Source organism: Leiobunum rupestre, chromosome 3 (assembly GCF_980474605.1).
Source record: "Leiobunum rupestre chromosome 3, qqLeiRupe1.1.hap1, whole genome shotgun sequence".
In the NCBI taxonomy this organism is placed as follows: Eukaryota; Metazoa; Arthropoda; class Arachnida; order Opiliones; family Sclerosomatidae; genus Leiobunum; species Leiobunum rupestre.
In genome coordinates, this window is record NC_143386.1 from 33,069,357 (window position 1) to 33,081,928 (window position 12,572).

Consider the following 12,572-nt stretch of genomic DNA (forward strand, 5'->3'; position numbering starts at 1 on the left):
CGAAAATAAAGTTAGTTTTTGGTAAAATACAACGCGAAATAAAATATTTTACGTAAATTTAAACTTCAAACAATTGAAAATGGTACAAACTTGTGTGGCTTCCAATCGTCAAAGTCGGTCACCAAAGGAAAAAATACCATTTCACAAGTATTTCTTGTTTTTATCATAACAATTTCAGGTCTTTGTTAAAAAACCTTGTATTGCCCATTTTTCACAATAAAGATTACCTCAATCTAACTTAAACTTGTGCTCAAAATATCTTAAGGCAATAAATCGATTGAACTTAATACCCGGAAAGTATCACTTTGTTTGTGGAAAACAATTTAAAGAATCAGATTATCATATTGGCAAAAACGCGAAAGATCTCACGCGGAAAATTCTTAAGGAAGACTCAATTCCTTCGGTTTTTGCGAGGGGAAAAAGTGATCTAACATTCACTTTAAAAGTTATCAAGGAAATTGAACAACATTTAATGTAAATATTTAGAAATTCGAATGGGCATATATTGCCATCCTTCAGAGGTATCAAGAATATGAAGGATTAACGTTGGCTAACAAATTATCAAAATTTCATATACAGTTTAAAACTAAAAAAATGAAAGTCAACTTGGCCGCACAAACAGTTAGCATAGAATTTTTGAAAGAGGCTGGTGATCCAGTGTTTCAAGGAAGCGGGCCAACATCTAAATTTATATCAAAAATTGATCGGTATCTACAAAAAAACAATTTTTAAGCAACTTTTCTCCACAATTTTGACACCGTATCTTACCTCACTGTCCCTTGCAGTTTGTTTGAGGTATTGAACTCTCGAAATCCATGGGCTAAAGGTTACAAGGCACCAATTCGGCTTTCCAACCTTGAAATAACCAAATGTTACATAATGAAGACTAAAGAACTTCTATTCAATTTAACAGACCTGGAAGGCAACTTGATTTTTTAAAGCCAAAGAAAGACAGCCATTATTGGTTTTGGTGTCACAATTCACAGTGTTTTGGACATTGGAGAGAAGTACATTGTTCCCCCTGATGGACCACTGAAGTATATTTTTTAAAATACCAGATTTTGCAAACAATTGTTTATTTTTTAAGGTACCTTTTAACTTAAAAACTTTCGCAGGACCATTTAGAGTTATATTCTAAGTTTTTAACACAATTCGTCAGCGAGGAGGTTGGAACAACAATCCTACTTGTAGAAACTTCACTGCTGCATACAAAAACACGTTGGTTACTAAAATTGAAAATCAAAAAAGTGGCCACTTAATTGCTTTGGACAACACTCACGTTTCAAATTTGTGCATGGTGCCAGTTCCAACCAACGAACTTAGAGTTATTAAAGAAGAATCTCTAGAGGAAGAAATGGATGAATTTATTATGTTTCTTACTGATGAAACATCAACATCCAACATCTTACGAGAAAACATAATCCGTTATATGGCTGGTTTTGTTGTAAAGAAATTCCAAAAAGAATTAAAATCCGAAACATGTTTACACGCTTTAGACGAAAGGCATTCCTCACTATCAAGTCATAGCTATGTAAAGGGGGATCCAACCAAACTTCTTCTCATTTTAAAGGACAATGGTGGATTATGTCATCCGACAGCTAGTGTTCTCAAGATTTGTAGCTTGACCGAGAAGGCAGTGAGATACTTTGGATCAATTCAAACTGTGGCTAAAAACATTGACTTAAAAATAGAATGTTTGGTGCTGCGCCAGTTAGTAACGGACAATATTTTTCCAACTCTTACTGAACACATGTTTGATGACGAACTTGGATCACAATGTTTCGATGAAAAAGATTTTCAAAATATACGTTAACATAAGGCTGAGGAAAATAAGCAGAGACATAAACAATCAAATGAAGAAAGAAGCTATTCAAAAATGACTCACCAAGCTAATACTTTTTCAAGGGCAATAAGAGTTCTTTAATCCTTTATCAGTGTGTGTAGAATCCCTTCCACAATTATACCTCCCTTTTACCTTTTACATCCTTTGATTGCAATGTCAATAGCCAAATACTCAGACACTGTTTATTTTTATTCCTATTATCATGTATTTCTGCTATTATTTATATTAATATTGAAACTAATATATTCATAAGTATTACATTAACAGATAAATATCATTAATATTTACTCACATTTCATTATATAATTTGGAAATTTATTGGTACATTCCTCCATACTTCCTTTGTTTACATCTTACAGCTGACTTCCTTTTTTTAGTATAGTCAAGGCTATAGCCTAGGTATAGTTAGCCGCGCGTAGACGCCGTAGGCGGCGCCACGTAATTTTGTCCATATCACGCATAAGAAAGCGCCATTGCTCAAAACCGGCCTCAATTTCGTAGATCCAGCAGTTTGTCTAGGTATAAGTATAGTTCCTATGTCTATGGTCAGTTGTGATATTGAATTATTTTAACTATTTAAGTAAAACAGTTGATTTCGTAAGAAATATAAAAGTAAGTACAAGAAAAATCCCTCCCTATTTCATTTCATTATTATCAACTGTACTTTTTTAATATATCAAAAGATATTCGTGGAATCTAAAGTGGAATATTTTATGGGTTGGCCAAGTCTTAATTAAATATACCAAAACCATGGTAGAACATTGGTGTTTTGAATAGCAGCGGTGAATTAAATATACTGAAATATATTTAAGAACATTTTCTTTTAGATGGTTTGGACTTTCAATGGCTTTGCAAATTTCTAAATCTTCGTCAGTGAATTGTCCTTTACCCTGCAAAACCCAATGGTTATCATATTTGGACAATTCTTCATCATGGTCCAGGAGCTGGTACTTTAAACGAGTCTGTTTAAAATAAAGTCATCCAAATTGTCAATTCAATATGAATCTGATGGTTTTAAGAGGCTATTGACTGATGCAGCTCTGTACGCTGCCTGGTATTGTTGAGGATTTGGATGATCTCAATTGTCTCCTTGTTGGCGAATGGAACCAAAGTAGTTTTCTAAAAATCTTGACTAATTCTTCCAGTTACTAAGAACTTAAAACCAAAATTATCCTTTATATCATTCCATAGGAGTAGCAAAGACTGAATTGATAGTTTTGCACCCTTCAATACAAGGTAAGGTTTTATAGCTACAGTTCTGAAGCTACCATGTATTAAACCTTTCCAATTTTTCTTTCAGCATTGGTATGTGGATGGATTGATCAGTCATTGCTCTCTTACAGTGTGTTTCATTGTTTAATGTCCTGATATTGCACTAAGCAAAAAGGCCGTTCATGTGTAAGAGGAACTCTGCTGTGTATGTGCTTTCAATTGTTAAATCTCCTAATCCCAGTGAACAGGCCATTTGAATTAGAAACACTTTGACTGCAAATTTGGGCAGCTAAACTGACTTTCATGTTAGAAAATGCTGGTAACTTGATATTTTTATGCTTATGTGTGCTTTGAAACTTACCAATTTCTTGGTCTATTTTGAAAAAATGTTCTAGGACTGCCCAAGAAACTAGATTGTCTTCCACTATTATGGGATACCGTTTGAAATTGTTCCTCACACTTTTCAAGAGATGTGGAGGATCAATTTCAATGAATGGCTTTTCCACTGATATCCCCATACTTTTGAACAAATTTTGATTGCCTGTTCCTTGGTCACAGACTACAGCTTTGACAATACGTTTTAGGTGAGTTACGCAATCATGAAGCAATATCTTCAAAGTCTGTTCGTGACAAGCATCTTTTGAGAGGAAGTAACCAATTGGTGGTTTGAATTTCAGTTTTATGTCATTCACCATGAACACTAGGGCCTGATTTGCGTACTATGTTGACCTTCCATATGGACCGAAGTCTACGAAACCTTCAATGTTATCGTTTTCATTATTGTCAAAATGTTTAGTTGAATGGCTATAATTATGTTCAGTACAAATATATTTAAATGGAATAGAATTCAATAGATAGTTCTGGGTTTAAATTCATAGGAATTGACTTTATCCACTGTAAAAAAAATTTCATTTAAAGCTAGTGTTCACCATTGTGAATATTTTATATAAATTATCATTTTCTTCGTTGAATTGATTTTGGAGGGCATAATTTGGCATTTGTAGTGCTGCGTTTACCTTACACCAGATTGTAGTTGTAACATGATCTTCAGGTGCATTTTCATTTGCTGCTATTTGAATTAATTATAAATGAACATAAGGCAGTAAGAGACCATGGCGGGATATGTTTTTGCCTTCAGTTTACCTAGGGAAAACCGTGGTTTCATTGGAATTTTCCAAAAAAAATTGTAGGTGTAGCTAATGGTGTAAGCCTGTTTTTGGTTTTGATATTCATAAAACAATCGTCAGTGAAATGAAGACCGCAAAATACGTGGTTAAAGTGTAAGTAATCTGTAGTTTTATTTTGGAGCTTTTCACTGTTTACATTTTGCAGCCACTGCAGAACTATTAAGTTTTAAGAAATGTTAATGTATTAGAATAGGCTTATTAAATTAAAACGGGTATTCACCGGTCTTTATCCCTTGGAAACTTGAAAAAAAAAAAGACAGACGCGTGGTTACCTTTTTATTCGATTTACAATTTTTAGCCGAACAAGACATTTCAAAATGAATTAAACCCGCAAAAATACCTAATACACTCTTCCTTTTTGCGTCTTCTCAAACTCTAATCTAGCGCGCACCGGAGATACTACTAGTGCCATCAAACGCCCGGGAATTGTGGACATTCTCGGCGAATAAAATCGTACCACGGATTTTTTAAAGAGAGGCGCCTCTCCGTAGCGAAGCGACTTTACAATCTCTGGTAAGAGCCTGTATTATGTGCAAGGAGCTTGATTTCCAATCTAGGGTACGTAGTTATATTATCTTTGGTGTAACTGGCGAATGGATCGAAGCCGTGTTACCAGCTTAGAGTATTTTTTCCCAGAAGCCCGATTAGTGCAAGAGTAATTATTACGGTACTATAGTTTTAATTATTATTACGCGTTGTTATTACCATAGACATATAATATATTATAGACCCATCACGCTGGCTTGGGCGAGCTATTAAAACACGGAGGAGACAGCTAGCCGAATGCAGTATTTTGCCCTGGTGTGGCGATCAAAGCACCGTCGATACGTGACCAAAAATTAAAAATCTTGCTTAATAGAGACCTCTAGTAGCAAACTTGGAAGTTTCGCGAGAAGATGATTTTAACACTGACGGTAAGTTTCCTATTCAAAATGGAATTTAAAGTAATTAAATAGAATTAATAAATTGAAATTAATCACCTGACGTTTTCAAAAAAGCTTTGAAAATAAGATATTATGATCATGGCGCCATCGCCGGGAAGGTTTCAACGCCTTCCCGGCGATGGCGCCATGATCGCTAGCCCAGAGCAAAATACGGTAGTCTGCTAGCTGTCACCTCCGTACTATCCCTCCGGAGTCTATAAATGTCTATGGTTATTTCCGCGAAATTCACGTTCAAAAATGCAATATAACCCCATAGAAATAGAAATTAGACTAGAAGCACGATTGGATTGGGCGGGGACGTACCAGCTAGAAGGCTGCCATCAGAGTGGAATCGCGATAGTCGCGCCATCTCATAGAAATAATTTAAACTAAATAAGTTAATATGGTCACGTGGAATAACATAAAACAGATCGTAGGCAACGTATTAAAAACATTTTTTATTTATCTGACATTATATTAAGTTATTTAAACAGCTTTACTAAAATCATAAAAATCTCAAGAATCTTTTATATATACCGTGTCACCCTAAAGTCACACGTTAACTTTGCGCAATCATTGTAAGTCTGAAATACCACAAATCATCACAGTTTAACTAAATTTTAATTATTTCAGTGTGGTTTAAAATATGCCTACACACTGTTAAAAATAAAGGTTTATAAAACGACCAAAATTGGACTTATAATTTATATCAAACCATTTGGTTACTGAAAACGGTCTAATCAATTATTTTAGACCCATTTTACTCTTTCGTGTTTAATACAATACCTTTTGGGGTATTGAAAGGGAACGAGCCCTAAGAATAAACCTTTTCCATTCCTGGTGGTAAAGGTATAAAAATGTTATGTTCTAACATTTAGTCCTTTTGAATACCCATTTAATTCCCTTAAACGAAGAAAAAAATGATATGGACCAATTTCGAGACTGTATTTGAATACTACGTTATTTCTTTTTTAATATTTTCTTTAAAATAACATAATGCGAAGAAATTCCAATCACCAGGAATATTTAACTAAGGTTAAGTCTTTAAAAATTTGATAACAGATTTATATATAGGGGATATTGATTATGGCTTCAAACTACTATAACCCAAATATCGGCACCACAGAATTCTTGCTACGTGTATATCAATAACTGAAAGTACTAAATGATACTTTACGTGATCAACTTCCTTCGTTCAACGTCTATTTCCCCCTAGCGAAAACCAGCCTAATCTGGCTATGGTAATAGTTAATATATTGAGTCGTATTGAATAATCACAAAAATTAAATAAATAAGGGCCTATAAAGGACTGAAAATAAAGTTAAAAAGGATTAACTTCTTACTATTTATGAAGTAAAATGGATAAAAGAGTGTAAAATAAGTACTTAAACACTCCACACAAGGACTGAATTTGGGGAGCAAAAGGTTTAAATATGTTATATAATAAAACCCTGAATGGTCTTAAATATTGGAAAATGTTTTAAGCACTTCAGAGGTCTAAAATAAGACCTTTATTTTTAACAGTGCATGAGATTCCAAAATCTTGGTTTCAGTGTCTTTTAAACTACCATCAGTATTAGTCAAGTCAAATTGAGTGGTTTCCGGTAGTTCACTTTTTCCGTAAGTTTTCTGAAATAACCTCTGATAAATAGGGAAACTAAATAACAATTACTAAAATCAATAAATTGGCATACTCTAGAAGATGTAAATATGCTTTGTTCTGGAATAGTTATTTTTGGGGGCTCTTTCAAATTCTTGTTTTAATAAAGAAATTATTAATAATTCAGTTAGTTTTTTGTTTCAGAATGTATAGGGTAATTTTTACTTGTGTAGGTACAGTATTTGCTTTCAAATGGTGCCTTTCATTTTGAAAGTAAATTTCTTCCGGCAGAAAATGTTAACTACACACAGTCATATGAAGTAATTGAAGATGGAGTCCAATTTTCGCGATTTACCGTTAAAACCCATTTTCCTAGTATTTCAGCATTTCTCAGAGGAAATCTTAGTGTAAAAAAATCTCTTATTCCGAGATTATTATAAAATATTTACTATAATATTACATACTTATGAAATGAGAATTTTATTTCTTTCCCAGATCTCTCTTTACAATGTGAAACAGCGCACCTTTTAACCATTTTTGCGGATATGCTTTTAGACGCAAAAATTTAAACACGAAAAGACCACCGCTGCGCACGACGTGATGCGCAGTGGATCGCCTTTTTTCCCTCTTCGAAATTCGCGTCGTAGCCATGGTGACAATGTTTAATGCGTTTGTCAGATGGCGCGTACATCGCGATTCCACCCTAATGTCAGCCTTCTAAGTAGAAGGAAAGTGAGGGTCTGGCGCCAGTCCCGGGGTCGGGGTCAGGTTCGGGATCGGGGTCCGGGATTTAAGGGGTGAAATGAGGGTAAAATCATCGAAAAGTCAATGTATTTATGATATTTCTCGCGACGATTTGTTTTCTCATATATCAACATATTGTCTTCAGGCCAACTTGTTCATTTATCTCCGCTTATCTCGAAAGATACTTGAACGTATATCTTATCAAGTTTTATCGTACGGAATAAGTTGAAATGATGTAAAAATTGATAACCTAGGCGACGCGTGCGCAGATTACCCCGGGGGACGCGGTTAATTTGAATTGAAGTGTTTTGACGTCATGGAATATTCGTTGTTAAAGTAGAATGGAAATATTTTTAAACTTCATTTTAATATCATTGTAGTATGCTTGACACTTGAACCAATCTCACGAGTATTTCTTAAAACGAATATCTCGATCGCGTTTTATCGTACGAAATAAGTAGAAATTATGTAAGTTGTATGATACTTGATAACCTAGGCAGGAAGATAGCGCGCGCGTGCGTGGATTACCTGGGAGGCGTGGATTACCTGGGAGGCGCGGATTGCCCGGGCGCGCGGTTAATTTGAATTTAAAACATGGATTCCCTCTCCGAAATAATTCATGTACCCAAAATTGGACCGCAAGTTTTTTTCTTTTAGGGGAATCTCTATGGGAGTTTAACATTACAATAAAGCTAATAGGTCCAGTTTGGGGTACTTTTGGTCCGAAATGGGATACATAGGGCCGAAAATGGTGACTTTGGTCGTTTTAAGGGTACTTTTTTTTCTATTTTGGTCCATTTTTGGGTACATCAGAAAAGCAGTTGGAAAAACGAAGAGCCTTATTTTTTTTTCCCACCCATCTCCAAACTCCAAATATTTATTGCTTTAATTTATTTATCGCTTCCGTAAGTATAAAATAAGATAAAAACCACTTACCTATATTTTAATTACGGTAAATTAAAAATACTTAATTAGTGTACTAAGTTACGTTTAAAAGAACCTTTTGTAACAATTCCAATATGTAAATATAGGTATAAGGATTGAAAAAATACTTAAAGTGGTTTTACTGATAAACTCTAAAGGAATTTAACTTTAAAGGGTATCTTAGATTATTGTTTTTAATTTTATTCAAGTTGAAAACGTATTAAGAGTCCTTCAAAGTACTATAAAAGGATTTTATTTACGAACTTAATTCATATTTTCTTCAAACTTTCAATTCGCTTTTATTAATGGTGTATGTTTAAACCTCGTAGAATAAAGAGTAAAACATATGTTCAGAGTCGGCTTGATTACTAAAGCGAATAACACAGAGACGTTTCCGGTGTAGTCACGTAGGAAGAAAAATACTACGACACTATATACTCTACATTCAACACGTTAAAATATACTTCCGAAATGCCAATATAGGTAGTAAAATACTACAAAATCTCTATACTTTACCTTCAATACGTTAAATTACATTCCAATATGTAAATATAGGAGGAAAATACTACAAAAGCCTCTTTTCTTGGCGTTCAATATGTTAAAATAGATGGTGCCCCGAGCCTCCGTCGACGTCTGAAATGTGAAATGGGGCACCGACGGGGCTGGCGCGGACGCTGGGGCACGGGCGCCACCCGCGTCTCAATGTCTGACTATCATCTCGCAGTTCCATACTGGGCTATTTGACCATCAAAATGACCAAATACACGTATATTTGAACATTTCCTTGACTACATGACAGAAAAATTGTTTAAAGCTCCATCTACTTGGTTACAAAATTTGTTAAATACTTGGCTTTAAGGCCATCTAAATTAAAGTTAGAAGAAGCTAGACAAAGAGAAATTGTTCTGAAAAATAAAATTAAAGATATAAAAACTAACCAATAGTATTTCGAATACCAAATAATTCGACGTATTTGTTTTTGAAATAACTAAATAGTTTGCATATTTGTCAAAAAAAAAACTAAAAAAGTAATTGAAATTACTATTAATTTTACTTGCAATAGTAAAATACTAAACCAAATGTATAATTTATATTTTATTTTATTTAATAAATTTAAACTATAATACTAAACTTTTTCAAAAAAACTTTTACAAACAAAATTTAAAATACACATTTTTAAAATTTAACTTCACCAGCTCCAAGTCAGCTAGCGACTTTTTTTAAGTAACTACTAACTACAATTAAAATCAAAGGATCTGCTATATTTTTCATGCTTTGAAAACAACTCATTAAAATCTCGAGTTTTTAAATATATGTAAAACACGAAGGAGCAGATCTTTTATCACAAATTTTCATAAATTATATTTAATTTAGTTTATAATAATATAGGGAACTCAAAAATTAAAAAACGAAAAATCAAAAAAATTACTTACTTCAACCTTTCTCCCAGTTATTAGTTTCGTTTTAAACTTGGTTTACGTTTTAGTTTTACTTTGCTATTCTAGAAAATTCCAAAATTCCTTTAGAGTTTATCAGTAAAACCACTTACTTTAAGTATTTTTTTTAATTAGTTCGGTCTAATAGTAGATTACGCACCTATAATCCATGATGTTTTCATTTAAATTCAAATTATAACGAATTGAAAGTTTGAAGAAAATATTAATTTAGTTTGTAAATGAAATCCTTTTATAGTACTCTGAAGGGCTCTTAATACGTTTTGAACTTCCAAAATAAATTAATGTACTAAGTTACGTTTAAAAGAACCTTTTGTAACAATTCCAATATATATGTATATATATAAAAAACCGTGATAAATAGTAAAACCCACTTATTTTTCAATTAATACATTTCAGATACACAAATTAATTAAATAAAAGTATTTAAATAAGAATTGCTTCACTAAATTATGCATTTGTACTTTAAATAATACCTGATTTTGAAATTATATTAGAATAATTATATTGTTAAACTTCTTTCATTTTTAAAAATGTAGTAGAAAATGAAAGATATTTTAATTAAAACATTTCTTAATTTCTTTATTACCTAAAAATATTTACAATATTTACAAATTTTTATATTGTTTAACTTCTTTCATTTTTAAAAATGTAATTGCTTGACTTAAATAAAGCGTGAAAATTATTAGTTTCAAATGATATTTACAAATCTTATCAACTCTAAAGTCCATTTTTCAGGTATTAGTAAGTATTTCATACAAACTAACTTCTAAAATATGGATTTAGTTCGTAAATAAAATTCTTTTAAATTACTTTGAAGGACTCTTTATACGTTTTGAATTTGAATAATATTAAAAACAATAATCTAAGATACCCTTTAAAGTTAAATTCCTTTAGTTTATCAGTAAAACCACTTACTTTAAGTATTTTTTAATCCGTTCGGTCTAATAGTAGATTACGCACCTATAATCCATGATGTTTTCATTTAAATTCGAATTACAACGAATTGAAAGTTTGAAGAAAATATTAATTTAGTTTGTAAATGAAATCCTTTTATAGTACTCTGAAGGGCTCTTAATACGTTTTGAACTTCCAAAATAAATTAATGTACTAAGTTACGTTTAAAAGAACCTTTTGTAACAATTCCAATATATATATATACAGGGTCTTTTTTTTTGCTCGGAAAAGTGTTTTTTTTTCAAAAACTATTTATAGTACCGATTTCAAATTTGGAAGGTCAATTCTCTATACCGGGGGACATCAGTTTGAGAAATTTGAGCGTTTTCGGTAATGTTTTTCACCAATTTTGAAAAATTATTTTTCGACCACTAGGTGCGAGATAAAAAATTTCTATTATAAAGTTGTAGGCCGTCATCGAAAACCCTTAAAAATTGTTCACTCGACGAAAAACAATTTATTTATCAGTGAAAATTCGAGCTTGAAAAATTTACAAGTTGGTGAAGCCAAATTACGATTGTTTGAAACGATAATTGAAACCGAATTACCTAATCCAGTTGAAACTTTGGTTAAAAAAACGACCGGATTTAAAAAACACGAGGCTATAGGTCTGAAATCTTCGCAGAAAGACATCCAAATGGAGCACCATCTGTAAATACAGTAAGACGAGCAATTCACGATTTCAATCAATTTGGTCACTTGCAACCTAGGTTTCGCGGATTGGGTCAACCGGATTTAGACTTCGAGAACAATGTACTCGCGTACTTTGTGGCATATCCTCGTCACAGTTGCGCTAACGCCGCTGCTGATTTGGGTTGTTCTGCAAATCGTGTGTGGAAAATTCTTCGTAAGAATCGCTATCACCCATACAGAGCTACGCTCCACCAAGGACTAATTGACGGAGACCATCAAATACGTTATGAATTTAGCAACTGGTTACTAAATGCTGTCCAAGAAGATAGACAATTTTTGCGCCATGTTTTGTTCTCCAACGAAGCGTCATTTTCTAGAGATGGGCCCTTTAATCATCAAAACAGCCATCTTTGGTCTGACATCAACCCACATTGGGGTTTTGAATATCATCACCAGGTTCAATTTGAACGGGTCAATGTTTGGGTTGGACTTGTTGGAAACCGTTTGATTGGTCCCTTTTTCCTGCCGACGAACCTCAACGGCCAAAGGTATTTACATTTTCTACAGAACGAACTGAGTGACGCAATCGACGACCTTCCATTGGCTGAAAGACGTCAGTTGTGGTTTCAGCAAGATGGCGCCCCTCCGCATTTTTCCCGGCAAGTAACTGAGCACCTCAACAACGAGTTTCCTGAAAGGTGGATAGGGAGAAATGGTCCAGTGCATTGGCCAGCAAGGTCACCTGACCTAACACCGCTGGATTATTTTCTCTGGGGATTCGTTAAAGCAAAGGTATACGCCACGCCCATTGAAACTAGGGAGGAACTCATTAGACGAATAATCAGTGCTTGCCGAGACGTCACACCAGAAATGGTAGAGAAAGCGTTTGAGAACTTAATTGTCCGCGCATAAACCTGTGTTGCAGCCAATGGTGATATTATTGAAAATGTTTTGTAAAAATTTATGTGAATAAAATATCTGCATTTAAAAACCAAACGTGTACATTTTTTAAGTGTGAAAACTCTACTACGCTTGTATTAGACTTGTTCCCTTTTCAATTATCGTTTCAAACAATCGTAATTTGGCTTCACCAAC

At 33.4% G+C, this 12,572-nt stretch overlaps 1 long non-coding RNA gene across 1 annotated transcript; it reads right to left on the bottom strand.

The window, feature by feature from the left end:
• Nucleotides 1–624: 624 nt before the first annotated feature.
• LOC149951529 (uncharacterized) lies at nucleotides 625–1,163 on the bottom strand. The gene is made up of 4 exons (XR_016479853.1): nucleotides 1,092–1,163; nucleotides 916–1,032; nucleotides 769–855; nucleotides 625–711 (listed from the first exon to the last, which is right to left on the bottom strand). It is a non-coding gene; the product is annotated as an uncharacterized LOC149951529 (long non-coding RNA).
• Between the last annotated feature and the right edge of the window lie 11,409 nt (nucleotides 1,164–12,572).